Source organism: Rhinopithecus roxellana, chromosome 20, assembly GCF_007565055.1.
Source record: "Rhinopithecus roxellana isolate Shanxi Qingling chromosome 20, ASM756505v1, whole genome shotgun sequence".
Taxonomy (NCBI): domain Eukaryota; kingdom Metazoa; phylum Chordata; class Mammalia; order Primates; family Cercopithecidae; genus Rhinopithecus; species Rhinopithecus roxellana.
Window position 1 is genome coordinate 39,151,417 of NC_044568.1, and position 14,607 is coordinate 39,166,023.

Genomic DNA, 14,607 nt, shown 5'->3' on the forward strand with positions numbered 1-14,607 from the left:
GAGAGACAGAGAAAGAAAGAGCAGCAAGTATTAATTTGATGTGAAAGTCACAGTAGCTATAAAATATGACATGCCCTTTTAGTTTCTTTAGTTTCTATTGATTATTTCTAGAATATATTTTCTCTTACGTGAGTAAAATATATAATGCCATATGTATGTGCCACCTAAATTCTTCTCACCTCATATCTAAAATCGTTGGGCAATACATGACCCACACTTTGAGAATACTACTATAGGCTGAGTAGATGTTAAATCAATACATGATGAGATGGGGAGGCATAATTATTACTCACAGCCCACTTATTTTCTGGATTCACAGGCACACAAAGGGCACTGCACATACTCTTTAGACAAATGTTCTTTTCAAAAGAGATTAAAAATGTATTATGTGTCAGATACTGAGATGATGTTTACATGTTGTCACATTTAAGCCAAGAACAATTTGTATTAAGCTAACCAACTACCTTTTTCTATTGACTATGTTGCCCCTGCCCCTAGTTTGTAAATCAGATTGGATTTTCATGCAACTTTTCAGGCCAACCTAAAAATATTTTCTTTGTGTGAGGCACTGTCCTAGCATATCAGTGCCTGAAGCGTGCACATGCTCTATTCATGATCTGATTATCCAGTTAGATAGCCAGGGTTGGGGTACAATTTGTGTGTAGGATGTATCAAAATATTCTTCTTTTGCTAGTTTGACCCGTGCTTTCTCCCAACTTTGACTCAGAAAGCTCTTGACATTTTTTCTTTTCTAGGAGCACTTTTGTACAGATGTAGAATACCAGGCATTCTTAATTTTGTTTTTTATGAAGGTGCTGAATAGACTTTACTACAAGAGAGAGTTAAAATTGTATAAAGCACCGGATTGCACCTTGCTCTTTAGACATAATTGTGGGCTTGTGTTTGTGTGGGGTGTCAGGTGGGGAGACTGGATAGTGGTGATTTCTGCTACTCTACTATTTCTCCCAAGGCCAAAGAGACAAGGGGTAATTCAGTCTGGTTTTTTTTTTTTTTTTTTTTTTTTTTTTTTGCCTCTTGGCACTCCCCTGGTCTCAGTCCATCACCTGGGTATGAAGAATTACTAATTAGATTGGCTAACTATAACTGATTGAAACAGCTAATGAGAAACATTACTGCATTATAAAAAGGGAGATGACGACGTTTTGCTCATTCTTCCCCTTCTTGAACACTTGCACAGCAAAAGGTTTGTAAGCTTCTGGCAACGAATTGGTGAATTAACATGACGGGTCCTGTCTTAACAAGCCCAGCCATCACTCTCAAGTTTCTGGTTTCTTCACAATGACTAGATTGATATATTAGATGGGGCCCGTGCAGGCATCTGCACATTGAAGAAATAGGGAGTTAGAAGGCCTGTTACCCTTCCAGACTAGAGTCTTCATTTCATCAGAGAAGGTCTCCATTGGAAGAAGAGAACTATGGAAAATGATGGTGGAATATGTAAGAGATCTGGTCCAACCATTAATAACAAATAACTTGTTTATTATTTGGGCTGGTATTTGGCTCATGAAACCTATTATTTCATCTCTTCTAGGATTTTCTTCCTAGAGACCTTTACACATGAAAGCAAAAGCCAAATCCCTAACATCATTTGATGTTATATTTGCAACACGCCATGTGCCTTACTTTTTTGTTTCATAATTGCACAGAGCCAACCACTTTCAGTCCATTGCGCACCCAGTGGAGGATATATATTCATATTCTCTTTCAACACTCCTGATTATTTTCGCTTTTGACTCAGTATATTTTTTTCATATACTTATACTTCTTATTCTTTGTTTTTGCACTGTTGTCTCATTCTCTATTCAAAACCTAATGCAATGAAATATATGCATTCTTGTACAAATTTTGTTTTATATACCAAATATACTTCTCTAGTAATCACAATTGGTAACAAAGCTGAAAACTAACTGTGCCTCATAGCACCACAAAGCTAACTCAAAATATTTATTCATCAGCAAGCAAACTTGGTGTTCAAAAGGCAATAACAAAATATCAAAGTCTGAAAAATGAAGACTTGTTTTGTTATGAAATCAACTGGAAGAAAAATCAATGACCTGTGATACAGGAACCCCCTGCCTGCCTCGAGAGACCTCAGTATCATTGCAATGGATTCATGAATCATATGCGTGCATATACTTTCTCAATCAACAAGTGCTAACATTACAATGACTACTCTTTTAAAAGACTTGGTTTTTAGCATTTGGCTATATATGTTACAGTGGTTCTCAAAGTGGCTCAGCACTTTGAGAAGTGGTTTGGCTCAGCACCATTGGTGTGTTAGAAACGAATATTCTCATATCCTACTTCAGATGTACTGTATCAAAAATCTGTGGATGAAGCCCAGTGACACGTGTTTTTACAAAACCACCAGTTGATTCTGATGTACAGTAAAGTTTAAAAACCATAGATTTATAAAAGGGGTAAAAGAAGCATTACTTTGCATCAATGCTAATTACCAAAACTTCTTCTAATTACCTAATTATGGAGTATGGAAATGTCTAAAAATGTACTCAATAAGATGTTCCTCAGATAATTGTTTATAATTTATCATCAATTGTAATAAAACAATGAATGTACTACATAAAGAATAATGACATGGGGAATATTAATGTTTTGCTATTTAACAAAAGGTATTTTTAAGTTGTGAGTTTAAGATTATCCCAATTTTCTCAAAAGTATACAATTGACTGCATATGAAGGTCAAGGCTGTTCTTCCAAATAATTGAAATATCTAAAAAACTTACCTATATCTAAGATCAAAAATGTTTATAGTTTTCTTCTTAACATAAGAGATTTTGTCAAGAGTTTTATAGCTAACATATATGTATATAAGCATATACATATATACATGTATGTGTATATAAGCATATACATATATACATATATGTGTTTATATTTGTTTTCAATTGCAAAAGTTTGGAAACTGCACATTTACATAATTCTCCATGCTTTTGCCCATCTGAACAGATACCTCCTGTAGCCTTTTTTCTGGTTCTAAAATTACGAAAAGTATTTTCACTTAAAATTAACATAAAATTTACTACTCATGCATGCATTACATGTGCCACTGTTTTATATTTAACACCATATGTACTAAATAATTATGTTGGTAACATATTTACAATTGAGCACATATGGAACATAAGAATTTCATTAGAATTACTCTTTATAACTATGTAACTAAAATTATGTTTTATGAGTAACGTATATCTGAGAAAGAGGCTACTAAAAGGAATAAATACCTGAAATTGTTCCTTTATTTTTTCTGGCAAGCCTATGTTTTTCTAAAATCAATGCCAATTTGACTTCACTAAAATTTCTGAAGTTTCCTCCCCATAATTTATTTGGTTTTCTTTGTATTTATGCACTCTAGGGAAAGAAAAGGCTTGGCAGAATCCAATATATGGTAATGAAGTCTCAAGGTTTACTCATTACATTTACTAAAGTAATTTTATCATTATTATATTTTCAGGTATTTTCAACTACCAGTCTGCTTTTTGCTTAATGAAAGAATTCTTTAGAATTTCAAATGCCCTTTGAATGCCAGTTCTATTTCATGAAACACTACGGTTCAGGATTTTCTGCTCTCCTATCCTTGAATGTATCTTAAGATTGGAAAGAGTGGTCTATCGATGTAACTTCAAATTAATGGATGTTTTGAGGTTCTTCACAAGTAACAAGTTTTGTTTCTAGGTACCAGATGCACAGCTATGTGTTTCTTTTGCAACAAACAAAAGTAGGCTACTGCTTCCAAAACATTAAATCAAAACATTAAATAAAATAAAATTATTTCCTAGGAGAAATAATAAACTGCTTATGAAACAAAGAACATAGTCAAAATTCAGAGCAATGATTTGGAGTTTTTCATCTCCACCCTTGACCATTAGACATTCACAATCTCCAGGCTCTTTTTCTCAATAGATAGATAGATAGATAGATAGATAGATAGATAGATAGATAGATAGATTGGTTGATTGATTGATTTAAGATAGATTGATTTAAGATAGATAGATAGATAACAGATAGATGGATGGATAGATAGATAGATAGATAGATAGATAGATAGATAGATAGATAGATAGATAGACAGATAGATAAAATAAAGTTACTGGTCCTTATTACAAGAACAGGGTCCAAACATCCTTTGGATGTTCAAACTACTTGACAAATCTCCTCTCCTACATGATAGTTGGAGAACTAATCTTTTTTTGTATTACATTTTAGTTTAATTTCTGAGACCCATGTTTTCTTGGTTTTCAAATTGAAACTATTGTTAAAATAAAGAATTAAAAAATTAAAGCACAATTTATGATAATCATTTCTTTTATCATCAAATCATAAGAAGACAAAGACTAAAGCTATCAATGGGGACTACTGTATGTACATAAATACCATAATATATAGTACTATTACTAATAGATTTTTTTTTTTACAACAAATTTTCATTTGGGAGATAATGTTCAGAACTTCCCCCATCCTCTCTTATCCAGTTGGTACAGGATATCGAAAAGTGCTCAGTCACTAACCATTCTGGTTTGCCAGGGTATAAAGGATTTCCTTGGACATGAGACTTCAAGTGCTAGTATCCAAAGTGTCTCAGGAAAACCAGGACTGTTGGTCACCCTACTAGAGATGATGTATGAATTGGTGTATTAGTTATTTTCACACTGCTATAAAGAGCTTCCCTGAGATTGGATAATTTATAAAGGAAAAAGATTTAATTGACTCAGAATTCCACACAGCTGGGGAGACCTACAATCATGGCAGAAGGTGAAGGGGAAGCAAGCACCTTCTTCACAAGGCAGCAAGAAAAAAAAGCGAGCAAGAGCAGGAACAACTGCCTTATAAAATCATCAGATCTGGTGAGAACTCACTCATTATCATGAGAACAACATGGGGAAAACCGCCCCCATGATCCAATCACCTCCTTTCTTTGACGCATGGGATTACAATTTGAGATGAGATTTGGGTGGGGACACAGAGCCAAACCATATCGACTGGAGTTGACATTAGCACATGAATTCCTATCGAAGAAAAATGGCTACCCCAGAGCCAAAGCAGAGTAAATCATATCTTACAGGTATTAGTTAGGAACACCATGAAGAATATTTAGAATTAGCATATCTGATGACGAAAAAGGCAGGATCTAAGGTACTGCATTAAACGGAGTTAAGAGTTCAGGCAAGACACAGCAAACATTGGAAGAAACTGAGCCTCTTTTTCTTCATGTTCTTACTGGTGGGTAGCAGGTCTTCCCAGATGGCTGCAGATGACGACTTAAAAAACAAGACTATGAGTGCTTTTTTTCATTTCTTGAATTTGATTTCTTCAATCTTCCTATACCTAAAACATACTTCTTACCTTCTGTAACAGGCTGATAAGTGGGACTTACTTCAGGGAGAAAAAAATATTCACACATTCCAATTATTATGATATTTAAGGGAGCATCTTAACCTATTTTCAAAGGTTTATCTGCTGCAAATACGAGATTGATTTTACTTCCTCTCTTTATTATAGTCTAGTGTTCATATACTAATTCTTATTATATTGCCATGAAATTACAAAAAGAATATCATAACAATTTTGTGTTTATTCTAAACATTCTTGATAAGCTGTTAGCATTAATGCAGCTGAGGTTTTATTATTTTTCTTCCCAGAAAGAATGGAAATGAGTTTACTTAATATGAGGTGATGGATTCATATAACTGTTAGGATTAGGTAATATTGAAAACAAGAATTTTTAATAGAAAAAAATTGCTGAATTTTTATTCAGCTGAAATACATGGACTTCAATTCTGAAGTTGGAATAGTTGGCCTGATTTGGTCTTTTGTGTTAATTGATATAGAATATAGAATGCTATATTCTGTAATCATCCTCTCCAGACCCCACTAGAGTGTACGGCATGTACAATCTCTGACTATTCCTTCTGAAATCTCATACAGAGACTTTGTGATTAAACTTGTTTAGCCTTTTCATTGAAGAATCTTAAAGCGTATTTTGAATAATGAATCTGCAAATGTCCTCTTACAGAACCACTCAAATATAGATAAGCAGAAACCCAGGATATGCTAACATACCACAAAAAAATAACTTTTCTTTATTCCTTAATACAAAGTAAAAACCATTAGTTAATTTTAAGTTATTCATGGACTTTGAAATAAGAAACATTTAGGTTTGAGTCCTGGCTCCACCTTTTAACTGTGAGACCTTGGATGGTCCTCTGACTCTTCTAAGAAACAGGAATAGTAATGACTCTCTTGTTACGTGGCTGGACATCTGGCAAAATCTTTCCCATTCCAAAGGCCAACCCCTTCAAATTAAAATGTATACAAGAGTATAATACCATTTTCCAAAATGATAAAAATACTGTCTTTCAGTTCAACCCTCTAGTGTTTTTGAGGTATGGGGTAACTGCAACTGACAGTCTTAATGAAACTGGTGATGCAATGGGGTAAGAAAAGAGAGAGTGAGGCTATTAAATAACTTATACTTCAATGTTGAAATCGGAAGTGGGCTATAATATAAGTTTAAATTTGAGTAGAACCCTTTAGAAAAATATTCAATGAGACAAACTCCCTTTTTTATTCAAAGTTGTTGTTTTACTTTGCCACTATAGAAGTCCCCTATAGTTGATAAACGTAGGTCTTATTTATAAGGATGTGTCCTCAGTCTCACAAAAAAAAAAAAAAAGAAGAACATACTTTTAAAAAGGGCCTCATTCATTGTTACTGAATTGAGTATTTCTGCTGCTAACTCGACCACCATCACGCACTATCACCCCATATTGCACATACCTCTACTTTAGTTCCAACTCATTATACTGCAATCATTTACTGATAGGAGCATCACCTTGTCTCTGAGGAATTCCTAGTTTAGAACTAGTGTAGAATTGGTATCAGGAGATGTTAGGTTCATGCAGTCATGCATTTAATATGTGATTTGTGAAGCTTAATTGAACTTTCTTTGTCTTTATTTCAACATAAAGAAACTGAGACTCAAATTTCTGTATTTATGAAAATTTTCTCAGGACAGGGGCCAGTGAATGGAAGATATTATTAGTTTCCCTTTGCTGCTGTGATAAATTAACCAGAACTTAATGGCTTAAAACAATAAAAATTTATTGTTTTATATAAATGATAACAAATATAGTAATGATAACAAATGTTACTATATATATTATCAATACAGTTACTACTTAAGAGTGGAGATAGATTTCACTCAACTTTGCATTATCACTGCCTGACATGATACCTGAAAATTATCAAGCATGTCCCACCCAAATGGACAAGCTGTATGAATGGATTAATTCATATGAGTTTATTTCTTATTTATTGGGATATACTTCTGTCTATATTAGAATAGGATATTTTGTTAAGGTACAGTATATAATTTAGAGATAATTCAAAAATAACAAAAAGTTTTTACATAAAGTTTAGTAACTCAGTGACTTGAGAATGTTATATGAAATTCTGAATTTCAACCTGGCGCAGTGATTCACACCTGTAATCCCAGCACTTTAGGAGGCCGAGGTGGGTAGATCACAAGGTCAGGAGTTCGAGACCATCCTGGCCAACATGGTGAAACCCCCGTCTCCGCTAAAATACAAAAAAGAAAGAAAGAAAGAGAGAGAGAGAGAGAGAGAGAGAGAGAGAGAGAGAGAGGAAGGAAAGAAGGAAGGAACTCTGAATTTCTGACTATAAAGCATTTCTGGCAGCACTCTTGGTCTCTTCATAGGACACATTCCTAAATTAAAGTGGTCTCATACTAGAATTTTAACATTGGTCAAATTGGAAGTTAAAACATTTAGGCTTATTAAATATAAATTTCAGATTTCTGAAGTTTTATTCATTCAAACTTACTTTATCCAATAAACTACAAATCAGGATCAATAATATTTTAAAAATTAAAAGACAGAGTATTTAATACCCACCTGAGTACCTTTAAAATCTTCGAACAAATAAACATAAGTTGAAAAAATAAAAGTAAGTCTTCTCTTGCCTTACCTAAGTGGCTAAACCGAAATAGAATAGATTTCTGAAAAAGTCATAAAACCAAAATGTGACATTTTAATGATTCATGGTAGGCAAGCTTTAGATTTCTCTTAGTCTATGATAATATACTATGTAATGAAAATACTGAAAGTGTTAATGAATGCAACGTGATAATCGTTATAAAATGTACACATATATTATCACAGCATACATCTTGAATATATATCATTTGTATTGTTCAATTAGTCCTCCATAAAGCTGGAAATAAAAGAGAAATTATCCAAGACTAAATCAAATCAGTAAAAAATAGTAAAATAGTAAAAAGGCCAATTATTGTTGTAGTGATATGTCTATTATTACTGACAAAAAGGAATTTAATTCTAATTATCACAATAAAAAAGGAAAAATAAAATATATATTAATATTTCCCAAGGTGGATACTCTTTCAAAAGAAAACTAAGGTGGTTTTCAAATAGATGTTTTCTGGCTGGGCGCAGTGGCTCATGCTTATAATCCCAGCACTTTTGGGAGGCTGAGGCAGTTGGATCGTTTGAGGTCTGGAGATCAAGACCAGCCTGGCTAACATGGCAAAACCCCATCTCTATTAAAATAAAAAAATAATTGGCCAGGCGTGGTGGCACATGCCTGTAATCCCAGCTACTGGGGAGGCTGAAGCAGGAGAATTGCTTGAACCCAGGAGGTAGAGGTTGCATTGAGCCAAGACTGTGCCACTATACTCCAGCCTGAGTGACAGAGGGAGACTCCACCTAAAGAAAAAAAAAAAAAAAGAAGAAGAAGATTTTTTCCCCACTTTTGTATTCTTCCTTTGTGCACTTACTGAGAATTTACATCTTGGCAACAATAGTAGATGAGTAAGAGAAAGGAAAAGAAAAACAACTGACTTCAGCCTCCGGCAGTTTACAACTTAATTTAGGAGCTAAACCAGCAGCAAGTAACATGGCCAGAGACCAGTTTCAAACACATGTATTGGTATGGTTGTGGCTGAGGGTAGCGGGTGGGGTGTATCATAGGTAAAGTATGCATTACGCCATGTATATTTGTCTGCAAGTGTATATACATATATAAAGAGTAAAGGTATGCAAATACATGTATATAGCAAGAACATTTACATCAACAAATGTACTCATTTACTATTTGTCTGGAATCTTTTTAGGCTCAGTAGGAAAACACTAGAAAGATGCAATCTTTGCCCTTAATTTTTTAAAATTATTTCTTAATAAAGTAAAAAGTATAAACAGTTACATATGGAATTGAGGAGTTTGATAAATGGGTATACACAAAAACCAATATTCTAGTCCACTTATAGAACTTTTCCATTACTCCAGAAAATTTCTTCTGCTCTATTTGAAGCTAATCCTCCTCCTCCAGAGGAAGCCACTGTTTTGACTTTCATCCTCACAGATTAATTTTGTTCTGTAAATTCACAGATTAAAAAATAGTATAGTATATAATCTTTTGTGTCTGACTTCTAAAACGTAATGTTTCAGAGCTTTATCCATGTTGCTCCCTATATTAGTAGTTCATTCTCTTTCATTTCTGAATAGTATTTCGTCCAGTAGGTAAAAGTACAGTTTGCTTATCTATAAAAGCACGTATTTGTTTATGGATAGTTGTGGCTGCTTTCTTCTGTCCAGTTTTTGCCCCTTATGGATTCTTCCATAAATATTTTTGTGATCACCCATTTTTATATATTTTGGGTAAACATCTAGGAGTGGAATTGCTGGGTCATAAGGTATGTTTAACTTTATAGGAAACTGCCAACTAGCTTGAGGAAGAAAGCACTAACATTGCCTGAGTACTTAGTAGGTAACAGACAGTACACTAGTTGTTGTTCATTGATCATATCATCTAATCTTTTAAGGTTGTGAGCCAAATACTATTTATCCATGATTTGCAGAAATGTAAGTCAAAGTTGTGAGAATTTAGAAAGTGTGCCCTGAGGTACACTGTTTGTAAGTGTTGCTGTAAGGATTTAAAGCCAGGTCTCCTTGCATATGAGTTAAAGCTTGGACTAGGGGAGATAAACAGACTCAGTTCTTACCCCACAGGTCCTCATGAATTTCAAAAGTTTTAATTAAGACCAGTGATACAACTTCAGTTGTTCTTAGTATAATAACTTAATGGGTCAGAGGAAAGTTTGTTTTTTTTTTTTTTTTTTTTTTAATCTAGAGAAAGATTTCCATTTCTTCCAAGTTACTCTTGACTAGTGACATGCTAAACCCGGAGGAAGCGGATGCTGTAACATTATTATATTCTGCAGCCAGCGGAGGCAGCTTGCCAGTTCTCCTTTGCTATTTTGCACAGGCCAGTACACATCTCTACCACCCTACAATTAACCTATCTGAATTAGGCTTCCAATTACTATCTAAGGAAGCTGGTGGTACCCTTTGGGTATTCTCCATCAGGGGCTGCGTTAAGCATACATTTACATGTAAACGGCCTCCTTTTCTCCTTCTTCTCAGCCCACTAATAAATATTCTATATTGCTTCAGTGTGCTGTGTTACATACACACTTTGAATAGGAAAATGATGGGATGAAGATGAAAAATTAAAGCCAAACTACACTTTAAAAATAGCCCTTGGAGGCTGGGCGCAGTGCCTCATGCCTGTAATCTCAGCAGTTTGGGAGGCCGAGGCAGTTGGGTCACTTGAGGTCAGGAGTTCCAGACCAGCCTAGCCAACATGGTGAAACTTTGTCTCTACTAAAAATACAAAAATTAGCTGGGTGTGGTGGCGTGCGCCTGTAATTCCAGCTACTGGAAAGGCAGAGGCTGGAGAATCACTTGAACCTGGGAGGCGGAGGTTACAGTGAGCTGAGAGGGCGCCACTGCACTCCAGCCTGAGCGACAGAGCAAGACTCTGTCTCAATAAACAAACAAACAAACAAACAAACAAACCCCTTGGAGATAGCCATGTATCTTTTCTTTCCATTTATTCCATTATTCAATGTTAATTTCAGTGCTTACCAAGCTGGGCAGGCACTGTAGAAACATTGGTGATGATCGAGAACATGAGGCCTGCTTTCAGGGAGCTTACAGGATGCTGAGGAAGTCGGTCACCAAATTAATGTTTACACAAATACTTTTTTTTTTTAAATTTTTGGAATTTTGAATTATGGTACTCACAGGGAAAGATAACCATGGTAGCCTTGAGGGCATTTCATATGGAAGTTTGACAAGGCAGGTAACTACTTAAGCTGTCAGAATAATAATACTAATTAATGTTAGTTAGCTATTATTGAGTGCTTACTACATACCAGGCAGAGCCCTGAACGTCTCACTCTTAAGTGTATTCTCTTCACAGCATTGTGAGGTTGATACTGTTATTATACCCATTTTGCAGATAAAGTTGGGGAGCCAGGGTTCAAACCCAAGTTGTCTGATTCTGAAATGTGCCAACTTACACACTAAATAACCACACAGCTCTGATTGCTGTTTCTTTTGCTTTCCAAAATTTACTTCTTGTTTTAAAGTATATTTTTCATATTTTTAAGTTGGCTTAATTTCTACTTTATTAAAGCACTTAGTTGATTCCTTGATCCAAGCCCATATTAAAATATTTATTATGTATACAAATGGTTGCTTTATTAGCAGGCAAAGGTGAAAGTTTTTATTTGTGTTCTTTATTTACTGATACATAATAAATGTACATATTTGGCGGGTACATGTGATAGATCAAATAAGCACCAGGATCAAAGTAAGGATCAAATAAGCGCCAGGAACCATATGAGAAACATTCTCCCAACACTTCTCTGAATATCTTTAGACATTCCCATAGCAGAGGTGAGAAATTTAGGTAAAGCAAAGTTTAGTGGCTTGTCCCCAGTCACACAGGTAGGAAGCCGAGAGGAGCTAGAAGTGAAAGCCAGCTTTGCCGATTTTGCCACAAACACTGGGCTGTCTCTCTGATTTTATTACAAGGAAATGACTGGTCTTGAAATAAGGCTGTGCATAAATTAGGATTTAGTCACATTTCTACTTCTTGGGTATCCCCCAAAATGCCTAGCGTAGTCTCATCTCATCTTATAAAATAAATATATTCTGGTTATGTGAATAATATGGCTCAAGAAAATCCTTCCCATTTCATTATTGGTCATACATTCACCAGTCAGTATTCTGATGATTTTTTTTTTTCTGTTATTTTGGTATTGCAAATGAGTTGTCCTGAGTGTCTAAAAGACATATTTAATTTTCTTAGTTAAATGCTTTGTATTATAAATGTATATAATTATTTTCTTATCCAGCTCATTTTCCTGAAAATTTGGAAGGTGTGAGCTCCAGAGACCTGATATGGAGTCATTGTGCTCATTTAAGTTTTCTTCTTGATATATTCTAAAATCTCTCTTAATTTTTCCTCTGTACTTATATTTCTGTCTCTACCTCTTACTCACGTCTCCCTATGTATTCCTTTATAAAATAATCTTTGAATCTCCAGGAACTGGAGGATAACACACTATTATATGGCAGTTCCCATTTCAAACGCTTAGAGCCATTGTCCATACAAATACCCTCATACCTGCCAGACCACACATCTTGATGTTAGACGCAGAAAATAGGTCTATTGCAGCTCATGCTGACATCTCTCTAGAAGCAGTCGGCTTTCACAGCCAGTCTTCAGGGAGGTTTAAAAAAAATGCAGATAACCCCGCTGGTGCTTTGGTATTCTGCCTTCAGTTCCTCATGCGTCCTGCCTGTTCTTCTACAAAGTGTAATTTCAACTCCACCACCTCCTCTTAAGTGTTCTCTTTTGCTTGGCCTCACATCAGAACACCATCTAATCTAGCCCAGAGATTTTTCATTAGGTTTCATTACAGGAAGTTACGGTTTTTGTTCCATGGCGGTGCTCAACATAGAGAGTTTTCACTGACACTATTTCGAGAAATTAAGTGATTCGAAGTGCAGCCGTAGTGGCATCCATTACAATGTCAGATTTTTAAGCCAAATAAAACTGAAAAGTCATAATTGGAAATCCGAGCATGCTGAAAGGTTCAAATACACTTTATTAAGATAATAACGGTGATAACAATAGTAATATCAAACAAGAGCAAAAACTGCATATTCTGCAAAAAAAAATCTATTCTTGCATTCATTCCTTCAACAAATATTTTATTATGTACCTACTGTATGCCAGGCCCTGTGCAAGGCACTGATATCAAAGGGAAATAAAAACAAATTTCTTATGTCCTTCTTTGAAAATTGTATATACCAGTGAAGGGATATTTTATAATATTTGGCTTAATCATATATCAAAGGCTTATACATTCTTCTACATAAAGGAAAGTAAACATTGATGACTGTGGAATGACACACACATAACTTAAATCAAATTTTAGTTACTTGGCTGACCTCAGCTGTCCACTGTGTCTTCCTTAGGACAAGTCTCAGAATATTTTCAAATCCAAAGACCACAGATCCTATTTCGAAGTGTGTGCTGACCAATGTAATGTAGTAAAGTTCTCCTAAGTAGAGAAGTGATATTACACTTCACACATAAAGCAAAACCACCTCAATATTCGATTTCATGATATGTCTTCTTCCCTTCATTTCCTCTACTGGGCTGTCTATGCTTCGAAACCTCAGTCGTGCTTTCCTTGTCTCTGTGTCTCTCTCTTACTTTTTATTCCCACGCCATCCACCCTCCACTCCCCTAGTTTCCCTGCCTTCATGCCTCCTGCATCTCTCCACTTCATCCTTCCTTGCTGAGTTCTACCACAGGGTCGAGGGAATCCCTTTCCTCGTGTAGCGAGCGCACTGCGCCTTGCTTTCTGTTTCTTTGTTTAGCATCCATGTTCCCATAGTCTCCCCATTCAGCACAAAAAGCATCTTTCTTGCACCTCAACATTCTTAGGAGATAGACGAGGGCTTCTCCTATAAATATGGTTCTTTTTTCTTCTTTCTTATCATTATTCTTTTTATCATCTCCATTTTTTAAAAAATTAAAATAAAATTTGGTAAATCTACGTTATCCTAAGAGTAACTAGTTTTTAAGTGGCAGCATAATTTTAAAAATCATAGTAAAATTAGCCAGGCATGCTGGTGCATGCCTGTAGTCCCTGCTACTTGGGAGGCTGAAGCAGGAGGATTGCTTGAGCCCAGGACTGTGAGGCTGCAGGAAGGTGTGACTGCACCACTGCACTCCAATCTGGGTGACAGAGTGAGACCTTCTTTTCTTAAAAATCACAGTGAAATGTCATATTAAATTGGAAACCTATGATTCGCCTTTGCTCAGATCTAGTTATTATTTATAAGAGAGACAATCATTTTAGGAATATGATTATAGATCTATGAAAAATTTTAACTGAAATTATTTGGTGTTTACAGTCAAAAATGCAAAAAAATTCTCTAAAATACATTCCTGATAAACACCAAGTTAATATTTTTCTTAATAAAATATCAACAAACCAAGTAAGCATTGAATGCAAAGCATATTTTTGTGAACTGAATGTTAGAAAGTACCTTTTTTATTAGTTTTAAAAGTAACTATGGGTTTTTCATTTACTCTAAATTAACCCTCACAATTTTTGAAATAGTGCAAAAACTATAGCACACTTAGTTTGCTAAGTTAACTTGTATT